At 38.3% G+C, this 11002-nt stretch overlaps 1 pseudogene; it reads left to right on the top strand.

The window, feature by feature from the left end:
- Positions 1-9720: 9720 nt before the first annotated feature.
- LOC149239920 (cyclin-T1-4 pseudogene) lies at positions 9721-10617 on the top strand (annotated as a pseudogene).
- Positions 10618-11002: the final 385 nt, after the last annotated feature.

Genomic DNA, 11002 nt, shown 5'->3' with positions numbered 1-11002 from the left:
AAAATGCCAAATAGGTTGCTCAAGAAACTTTAGTTTAACCTATTTCAGGCTTTGGAAATTTCTAATGTCATGAGAATATTATGGATATTTTTTTTATTTTTAAGGAATGAATGGATACATGAGCAATAATAATTCTATCTAGGATTTGAAGACCTCCCTATTTTGATGATAGCCCCCTTGTTATGATGATACTATTTGGTGAAGAATAGGATTGAGCCCCTCAGGATAATATTGTAGATAACATTATAGATTGTAATTGGCCTGGATCTGTCTACAAATTGAGAAATGTGCTACTTCAGATTAGAGTAATGAAACACAATTTGAAAGTATACAAAATTTTATCAGAGAGTCGAGAGTCTTCAACAAACTTCTAGATGTCCTATCCAGTCGTTGACCAACAAGCTTTGAAAAAGTAAAATGTGAATCCATTGGCCCTAGGGTCTTACTAGAAGCCTTGAATTTGACTATGGTTGTGACCTTCTCTAATGAAATTGGATTGAGGAGATTTTAATTTTTGTTCTACAGAAACTACAGGAGGAATTGAGATTCGAATAACGTCCATTGTTTCTTTCCCATCCTTATTTAGTTCCCTTAGAGTTTGAATAAATTTATCCTTTAGTTCCTGTGTTATTTCCTCATATTTATCAAGTCTTTGTTTGCTTCTTAATTTCATCTAGAAGATTCGGTTATGAATCCTCCTTTTAAGCACAGATATATGGAAAGATTCAAAGTTTTGGTCCCCTTCTTTTAATGAATGGATTTTGTATATATACTTCCATATAGTTTCATATTGCTTCTCCCTCATAATTATTTCTTGTCACATTATTTTGTCTTACGATTTCTGTTTTTCATTGTGTTTATTGAGGATTATGCTAGCTTGTATAGTTTCCATGTCTTTCTCAAGCATTGCCTTCTTAGAGAATATGTTCCCAAAACGTCCTTCTTGTAGTTTTTAATTTCTTGTTTAACATACCTTAATTTCTTTGGAATTGAAGCATAAGGGGAACATAGTTGGGGTCTACCTCTTTCCACCATTTTTTCATGTTTGTCATAAATTTTGGGTGGTCCAACCAAAAATTTTCAAACTAGAAAGGCCTTGGATTTGGTGATATAGAATAGTCCAATGAAAGTAGGATGGACTAGTGATTTGATCCTACATAAGGTAGGGTTATTTATTTGAGGGGCATTTATTATTGAAATGATACCTTTGCAATTAAGAAATGATCTAGTCTAACAACAATTGGTGAGGTCCTCCTCTCTTATTATTCCATTTGTGGCATCCATTATCCATTTGGATTTTAATAAGCTTGAGTTTTGTTATGAAGTTCATAAAGAATGAAATTTTTCTACACATGAATACTGAACTATCAATGTCTAGCCTCCTTTATTTTCTTGTACATAGGTACATATGTTGAAGTCACCTCTAATTAACCAGGAACGATTGAGAACATGTTCTCTAAGAGTTTTGAGATCCTCTAAGAAGGTAATCTTAAAAATAAGATTGGAGGGGCCATACATTGTAACAACCTCAGATTAAAAGTTCATGGAATAAAGTTAATAAAGGAAAATAAGACCAATGTCATGGGACATCTATTCCAAGCTGAATTTTAGGAAAAACATCCTAGTGGGTGTTCATTTGGTTTATTATGGCTAAGGGAAATTGGCAAAGACAATGGAAAAGGCTTTGAAAAGACAAAGAGGCATTTATTGGAATTATCTATATATATATATATATATATATATATATATATAATGGAAATTAGGAGAAAAGGAAGTTGAAAGATCACGAGTTGCATGTGAGGAGGAAAATGAATGAAAAATAATGGAAATTGAAGAAAATAGAGGCCTCATTAATAAAAAGGCTTTTGAGTTTCAGTTCACAACCTTTTTCAGTTCGTTTTGGAGCTATCTCTCTATTATCTCTACTCTCTCATACTCTTACACACTCAGAGCATTCTTGGAGCACTCTATCATTGGTGAAAGGAAGGCAAAGGAAGGACAAGGAAGAAAATGGAAGCAAAAATCAAGCAAGGAAGAGTTGGATCAAGAAGCTTCAATGGGATTACTTGTAGGTATCGAGTTGCATCTATGACTTCCTTGCTAGTTTTGGCATGCATGGTACATGTATGTGTGTATTTGGTCCTCTTGTTGTCATTGGCATGGGGTTTTCTAGGTGCGACAGTGGTTTTCATCCTTGCCTTGCCATTTCCAAATATCCATGGTGTGATGGGGTTCTTTCATCAAGTTGAGCTAGATTGCTGGATGGTTTCATGTTGAAAATGCAGTAAGAAAACCTAGTTTTGGCTTTGCCTTGGTCAAATTAGATTAAAATTTGAATTTCTATTTCAGCAAAATACTTGGAGGTAGTTAGCTGAGGTGACATGGCTCTTGTCACTCAGTTAATTCGAGTTGGGGACACTTGAGTTTAGTTCTACATGATTGATTGCTAATTTGTAGCAATCAATTATTTCAGTTAATTTGAGTTATTGTCAGTTTAACTATTTCTAACTCTTAGAAGAACTAGTGGAGGTCAAGGTGTGGATGTGGAACTTCAACCACACTGAGTGATCAACCAATTAACCAATCAGTCATCCCAAAATAATTTTTGCATGCAGAGAATTCAAGTTACCTAGTTGAGATGGAGATTCCAAGGCCATGTACTATCATTTGTAGCATATTCCCATGTGGGTGGTGCATGTAGTCAAATATTTACCTAAGGCTATTGCGCAATTACTTGGTGTGAAATTCATAGAAAATATGGGCAATTTCCCAATGGAACATCACAATGAAATAAGAGTTTGGGAAGGATTGAAATTGGCTAAGTGTTGGGCTAGGTTCAGTCAGTCAGGAAGAGGGACAAACTATACACTTGCATAGGTTTCTCAGGCTTGAGAAAGCACTATATTCCTTCTCTATTCTTTGATTAATGCAATACAGATAGTAAGGGGTTTTGAGCTGTTGTTTTCCTCTAGATAAATCTCGGTGCATGTGTGTTAAATCTTTGTGCATGTTTTTGATATGTGTTCTCGATCGTGAATTTCTTTCCGTAGATGAGTAGAGTAGCTTCAAGTCTTGTGATATAGTAAATTTCATGAGAAATATTGAATCTACACATTAAGTTCTACATGGTATCGAATCTAGAATCATAGTAGAGAAGACAATTCGAAGTTGTTATTGCAGGAGGATCAAATTTGCAGGATCATTTCTTTAGAGCTAACAGGATGGCTTTATATGGACTGACTCAAGTGTTCCCTTAAGGGAAGTTCAAATTATGTTTATTGGAAGAGCCGCATGGAGGTAGTGATGGAAGATAGTGGGTTGAAGGAATTAATTGATAATGATATACTGAAACTGGTAGCAGTTGATGCTTAGAATTTAGCAGATTGGAAGAAGTGTGTTGCCAAGGTGAGGAGGATCATATTGGAGGGAGTTTGAGACCATATTGTATCGAATATACACAGGAAAGAAACTTCACATGCAATGTGGCAAGCATTGACAGATCTATTCTATAACAATAGTGACCACAGGAAGTTGGCAATTCAAGGTACAGAAGGGTGGCATAATTCCACAATACCTCAGCAGGTTCACAAAATTTTGTGATGAACTTGGTCAAGTTGGTGCTACTGTAGAAGAGGATGATCTGGTAAGCCTAACACTTCTGGGCCTTCCCAAGAATTAGCACAACTACCAAGTTTTAGTAAATGGGAGGGAGAATCTACCAAATTGGGAATGCCTTTAGTTCAATTTGGTATAGGAGGAGATAAGGTCAAACACTAGAGATGGAACCTCATCCAAGTGTGATGATGAGGAGAACTCTTCCTTGGTTGGAAAGGAGAAGAAGGGGAAAGGGAAGAAAATCCAATCCAAATGAGATTCCATTTATAGGGGAAAGAAGAAATACTTGTCCAAAATCAAGTGCATTTACTGTCATGAACTAGGACACTATGCCACGAAGTGTCCACAAAAAAATGTGGGAAACAAGCCCTCTAGAGGAGTGGCAGGTGAAGCTTTGGCTTCAAAATTAAAGTTGGACTTCACCCTCATTTCATGCATGGCAAGCACAGTGATGGGTAGTGTGTGGTATTTGGATAATGTTGCCTCATTCCACATGACCGGGAACAAAGCATTTTTCAATGACTTGGAGGAGAAGGATCTCCAAATGCACATCGAGATGAGAGATGATAGAAGGTATAGCATGACCAATATTGATACAGTTGTTTTTAAGAGGGATTTTGGCTCCCCTCTCAGGCTCAAGGATGCGATGTTTGTATCGGGTTTGAAGAAGAATCTAATTTCCATAGTCGTGTTGGAAGACCATGGCTACGATGTGATATTAAACAAAGGGAAGGATTTCCTAAGACATATCATCATGGGAAAAGTAAAGCAGATCAATGTTTGAATGAAGAACCTCTACAAATTAGATGTCAAAGACTGTGCAACATTGAGCAAAAAGGTAGGGAAGGTGTAGATCTTAGATGTCAATGAATTATGGCATAGGAGTCTTGGCCATTCACATTATGGCGCTTTGAAGACCATACAACAGATTTCTATAGGCCTCCCCAAAGGAGTACTAGAGAAATGAGATATATGTAAAAGGTGTACATTGGGGAAGTACACAAAATCCAACTTCAATGATCGAGATAGCAAGGCATAAGCAGTCCTTCAAAGGATCCATTTTGATGTATGTCGATCTTTTTTAATTTGTTTAATTTAAAGAACTTCTTGAGAAAGAAACTGGAAAGAAAGTGAAGGCTCTAAGGAGCGATAACAAAGGTGAGCGCATTCCAAATGAGTTTGAAAATTTCTATGCAAAGGACAGCATTTGATGGGAGTTGACATAACCCGATAACCCACAACATAATGGGGTGGTTGAGAGGAAGAACAAAAATATTTTGGGAGCAACAAGGGTGATGTTGCATGAACAAGGACTACCACTAAACCTCTGGGTTGAAGCATGCAACACAATGGTCAATTTGTAGAACAAGATTCCTCACAGGATTCTTGGCATGAGCACACCAAAGGAAGCTTTTTTAGGGAAGAAACCAGATGTGTCACACTTTGGGATCTTTGGATCATTAGTTTACTATCATGTTTATAAGGAAGCAAGGAAAAATCTAGAGCCAATGACATAGTTGAGCATATTTATGGGGTACACAGAAACACCTCACAACTATCATGTGTATTTTCCATCCCACAGGATGACAGTGGTCAGAATGGATGTGAAATTTGATGTGGAGAACGCACCGAGGTGTTCTTGAGAGGGAGCTTCGATTGGAGCATGATTTGGAGATTTTGGCTCCAAAGCAAGAACCTCAGAAAGTTGTAGAGCAACCACAAGTAGAGGAACATTTAGTGGAGACATCCACTCAAGCAAAGACATCCAGAGAAGGAAGGAAGTGAACCAGAGGAGATGATAGTTTATTGCATGATGCTAGAGAGAATGTGGGATCACCTAGACAGAGGAGGTCACTGGATCGGTACATTGTCTACATGGCTTTGATGAGTGAGCTTACAGATATTCAGCCATCCTCATTCGAGGAAGTTATAGATCAAACAGTATGGGTTGATGTTATGGAAGAGGAATATGATTCCATTGTCAGAAACAATGTTTGGGAAGTTGTCCCAAGAACATCACACAAATTAGTGGTTGGTTCAAGATGGATTTACAAGGTAAAGAAGGAAGTAGATGGAAGCATAGAGAAATACAAGGCCAGATTTGTGGCCAAGGGGTTCTTTCTGGTTGAGGGAATTGACTATGAGGAGACCTTTTCTCTGGTAGCAAGGTAGTCATCCATCAGGTCAATTCTACCATTATCAGCGCAGATGGGGTGGAAGATCCACTAGATGGATGTGAAAACAAAATTCCTCAATGGATTTATTGAGGAGGAGGTGTATATTGGGCAACTAGAGGTGTTTGAGACCTTTGATATGGATTCTCATGTGTGCAGACTCAAGAGAGTATTGTATGGACTCAAGAAAGAACCATGTGCTTGGTACACTAAGATCAAAAACTATTTCATCAGGTTGGGCTTCACCAAAAGTGAAGCAGATGCAATCCTTTATCACATTATGGTTATAGATAAATTATTGATTATTGTGTTGTATGTAAATGATTTAATTTTAGTTGGTGATGAGAAGTTGATCATTCTTACAAAGAGGATTTTGCAAGAGAATTCGAGATGAAGGACATGGGACTCATGCATTAATTTCTTGGTTTGGAAGTCTGGAAAGGATATAGGGAATTGCTTGTCTCTCAAGGGAAGTATGCTTATGAGATACTGAAGAAGTTCCACATGGAGAATATCAAACCCATGGAGACTCCTCTAGATGGAAACTGGAGGAAAGATGATGTTACTTCAAGTGAAGTAGTGGAGGTTACTGTTTACAAGAATCTTGTGGGTTCACTTATGTTCTTGGTGAAAACACAACCAGACATGTGATATGCAGTTAACCAACTTAGTCAAGCAATGGTTAAGACAACCAAATTGTATTGGAAGGAAGAAAAGAATGTGATGACATACCTTAGAGGCACTACTATGTTTTTTATTTGGTACATACGGATAGAGGGAGTGAAGCTGCAAGGCTTCATAGATGTAGATTGGCTAGGGAGCCCATCAGATAGGAAGAGCACATAAGGAGGAATTTTCAGTGTTGGGTCAGCAACAATTTCTTGGTACAATAGGAGGCAACGATTTGTGGCACTTGGCTCAGAAGAAGCATAATACATGGCTACAAGTCAAGAAACATGTGAGGAAATCTACATGACAAAGATTCTTGTTGGGTTATTTGGTCAGAGGATGGATCCTACTGTGATTTACTATGATAATCATAGTTGTATCAAACTCTATGAGAATCATGTATTCCATGATCTATGAAAGCATATCGACATCTGGTATCACCCTCTACAATATTATGTGCAGAGGCAGATCATGTTGTTGGAATCCATTCCTACAAAGGAACAAGATGAAAATATTTTAACAAAGGATTTTTCAAGAGGAAAATTCGAGTTCCATAGAGACAGGATTGGGGTATCTGATAATCCCTTTCTCGTTGAGAGGAAGTGTTGAAAATGCAGTACGAAAATCTAGTTTTGACTTTTCCTTGGTCAAACTATATTAAAATTCGAATTTCTATTTCAAAAGAATACTTGGAGGTAGTTAACTGAGGTGACATGGCTCTTGTCACTCAGTTAACTTAGTTAATTTGAGTTGGAGACACTTGAGTTTAGTTCTACATGATTGATTTCTAATTTGTAGCAATCAACTATTTCAGTTAATTTAAGTTATTGTCAATTTAGCTAGTTCTAACTGTTAGAAGAATTAGTGGAGGTTAGGTTGTGGATGTGGAACTTCAACTGCACTGAGTGATCAACCAGTTAACTGATCAATCAACCCAAAATAATTGTTGCATGCAGAGAATTCGAGTTACCTAGTTGAGATAGAGATTTCAAGGAAGTGTACTATCAGTTGTAGCATATTTCCATGTGTACAGGTGGCACATGCAATCATAGATTGACCTAAGGCTATTGAACAATTCCTTGGTGTGAAATTCCTAAAAAATAGGGGCAATTTCCCAAGGGAAAAACACAAGGAAATAGGAGCTTGGGTAGGCTTGGAATTGGCTAAGTGTTGGGATAGGTTCAGTTAGTCATGTAAAGGGATAGACTATACACTTGCAGAGGTTTCTCAGGCTTGAGAAAGCATTGTATTTCTTCCCTATTCCTTGATTAATGCAATATAGATAATAAGGGGTTTTGAGTAGTTTATTTCCCCTAGATAAATCTCGGTGCGTGTGTGTTATATCTTTGTGCACGTTTATGATATGCTTTCTCGATCGTGAATTGTTTTCCATAGATGAGTGAAGTAGCTTCAAGTATTGTGATTTAGTAAATTTCATGACCGATATTGAATCTACACATTAATTTTTACATTTCGAAAACTGAGTGAGGTGGTCTCAGGAAAATTCCCAAAGGCCTAGAAATCCCTAGACTAGTATATGGTGAGATATGCGATAGAGCTTCAGGGTGGAGATGGGAAAATTCTTCACAACTTAGGTGGAGATATCTGGAGGCATTCATGCTTGTATATGCCCAATGATCCATGGACTAGTATATGGTGGGATTGCGGTAAAGCTTGGTAGTGTATGTTTCTTGTTTGGGCCTAGGAATCCCTTGGCGGGATATACGGTAAATCCTAGTTGTATAGGCGCTTGATTCAAGCCTAGAAATCCTTGATTGGTTTTGGTAGAATATGTGGTAAAGCCTGAGAAGCATGGTCAGTTTTTTTGTGAGTCCCACATTCATGCTTGGAGTATGGTACATGGATGATTCACTGAAAGAATGATTTGGTTCAAACCAATCTATGGTCGGGTGGTACGTGGAAGTCCCTGATTTGGTTGGATTTTTCATAAGTTAATAAGAGTTATTTTTCCCTTGTATTTCATGTGTAAATGTACTTGCTATTATGTGGTTTTGATGGTTATTCTATTATTGTAGTTTATATGGCTATATGTTGGTCATAAGCATGATTTTATGACAAACTTGAGTAATGGCTCTCATCATGTTTTGTTTAGTAAATGAAATGTTAATGAATGTATGACTTAATAGATGATAATTCAACTATTGTGAGAGGGAATCAGATCTTCTTGATGAATCTCAGATAATTATGAGGCCCCTATGTTCAAATGTGTTTTTATGACCTGTACATTACATGTTCATGATGTGTTTGACGAAATGCCTGTCATGGTTAGGATGGGTTAGGCTAGGTCCTTGTTGAAGTTTTTCATTAGGGGCCTTTCCTTCTTGTTATTTATCACTTCTAAGTGTTTCATTAACTTATGGGCATAGGCTTGGGTCATAGCCCTGAAAAAGTGGCTTAAATCCCGTGGTCATTGGCACATAATTATTCGGAAAAGACTACAGTCATTAGCAAGCCTGTGGGAGTGAATGAAGGGTTTCAGTCACATGGAGGCCTTGTCATGGGAGCAACTAGGGGTCTAGTTCAGTAAAATGCTAAGTTAACTCAGGGGTTGGGCACCTAGACTGCTTGGTTAGTTCCTGGGGGTCTTGTAGCTCTTGAAGAAGTTCAGTTTGGTTTCGGTTCATCAATTTCACTTTCTTAAGGTGATCTAGGGAGTCGAATCATATCATAGTAACTCTTCATCACATATTTACCCAAGTGGACAGGTAATCTTGGGTAAGTGTGGGAGGAGGGTGTTACATACACAATGGTTAGGGAGCCATATTAGTAAAACATGAATTGGTTGAGAGGAAGTCGAAAAATTCAACAAAACTAGTTAAATAGATGAGTTCAAGGTTCCAAACTATCGTAGACCCCTAGAGAAATCATTAGTTGGTACTACTTTTTCTTTATATGGATTCCAATTTTTTTTCACTAGCATGTAAATCATAACTTTATCACATTTGGTTTCTTGGAGGAAAAGCTCACCGAGATTCTCTTGGTCTATTATTTTCTATCAACCCGGTGGTCCATATGCCCCCACGGTGTCTTTTATTTCTCGGAACTTCGGTGGGATGCCCATCAAGTCCTCCGCTTCTTCAGCATGCCTCCGTCTTTGACCAAGTCATGGGTTTGTTGACTACAACTCATAGCCTTGCCCTCCTATATAAACCACCGCTTCTCCCACCTACCAATATCTGCGTTTATATCGCATCTCTTTATCCACCTGCACGTCGCGGTGTCGAATCCCGACCATGCAAAAATGCCCGCCGACTCTGACGAACTGGGCGCGGGATGGTATTTCACCAGATCCCAAATCGACAGATCTAGCCCTTCCAGAATCGATGGAATCGACGCAGAGAAAGAGAATCGCCTCAGGCAATCGTACTGCTCTTTCATGAAACGCCTGGGCATGAATTTAGGGCTGTCCCAGGTGACCATTGCAACAGCTACCATACTCTGCCACCGATTCTATCTCCGCCAGTCTCACCGCCGCAACGACAGATACACAATCGCAACCAGCTGCCTGCTCCTCGCCAACAAACTCACGGCGGCGCAGCGAAAGTTAATGGATGTTCTGACTGTGCTTTCCTACGAAGTCATCAATGAAAACGCAGACTCGGCCACTGCTAAACTCATAAAAGATCCCAAATTTTTGCAGCAGAGGCAACAATTACTATTGAAGGCCGAGCATTTTGTTCTCCGTACGCTTAACTTCGATCTCGAGATCGAAAACCCTTACAAACCCCTCGTCTCTGCCCTCAAAAAGTTCAATGCTGAACAATGGCATTCTCAGTTTGCACAGGTTTCCTGGAACTTTGTGAATGATGCATTGATGACAACGGTGTGTCTCCAGTTCGAACCCCGCCGAGTCGCTGCTGCGGCTTTCTATCTGGCAGCCAGGTGTCTCCGAGTCAAGTTGCCATCGGATACAGACAACCCATGGTGGCTGGAGTTCGATATATCTATTCCTCAACTTGGAGATATCTGCAGTCAACTGCTCGAGTTTTATGGAACGAGAAGTTTGTACACTCCAAGTCCATCGCCAAATGCTCTTCAGAGCTGGAGTAGCTCTCCTGCTAGTAATATTAATGCCGACTATACACCCACAAGTACAAGTACGATTACAAGCATCTCCGTTGGTTCCAGGCAGGAATAATGACAGGGATTGAAGGGCTTTGTTTCAATTTTCATCAATTATTTCCAAACACGGATGATCTAAGTTTCAATAATCGGAATTGGAAAATATCAAATTTGTTCAATATTGTCAGCATATTGATACTGAACCAAACTTCAGTTTACTGATAATGTTTATTATTAAAATATAATCAAATGGTCTCATTCATGGTTTATAATTATTCTGATTATTGGATGGTTAACAGTTGCTTCTGATTATTTTATGGCTAACTTTTTATTTTCTGATTATTTTATTGCTAACTTTTTATTTTTTTGATTATCTGATAGTTGATAGTTAAGTTAACTTTTTTTTCCAAGTTAAAAAAGGTTTGAGTATAAATTAAATGGTTAATAAGTTTTAAAATATT

This window comes from Pinus tabuliformis, chromosome 8 (genome assembly GCF_031772625.1).
Source record: "Pinus tabuliformis cultivar Carrire ecotype Pingquan chromosome 8, CPIR1, whole genome shotgun sequence".
Lineage (NCBI taxonomy): Eukaryota > Viridiplantae > Streptophyta > Pinopsida > Pinales > Pinaceae > Pinus > Pinus tabuliformis.
The sequence above is the reverse complement of the archived record's forward strand: the minus strand, read 5'-3'. Positions and strand labels throughout refer to the sequence as shown.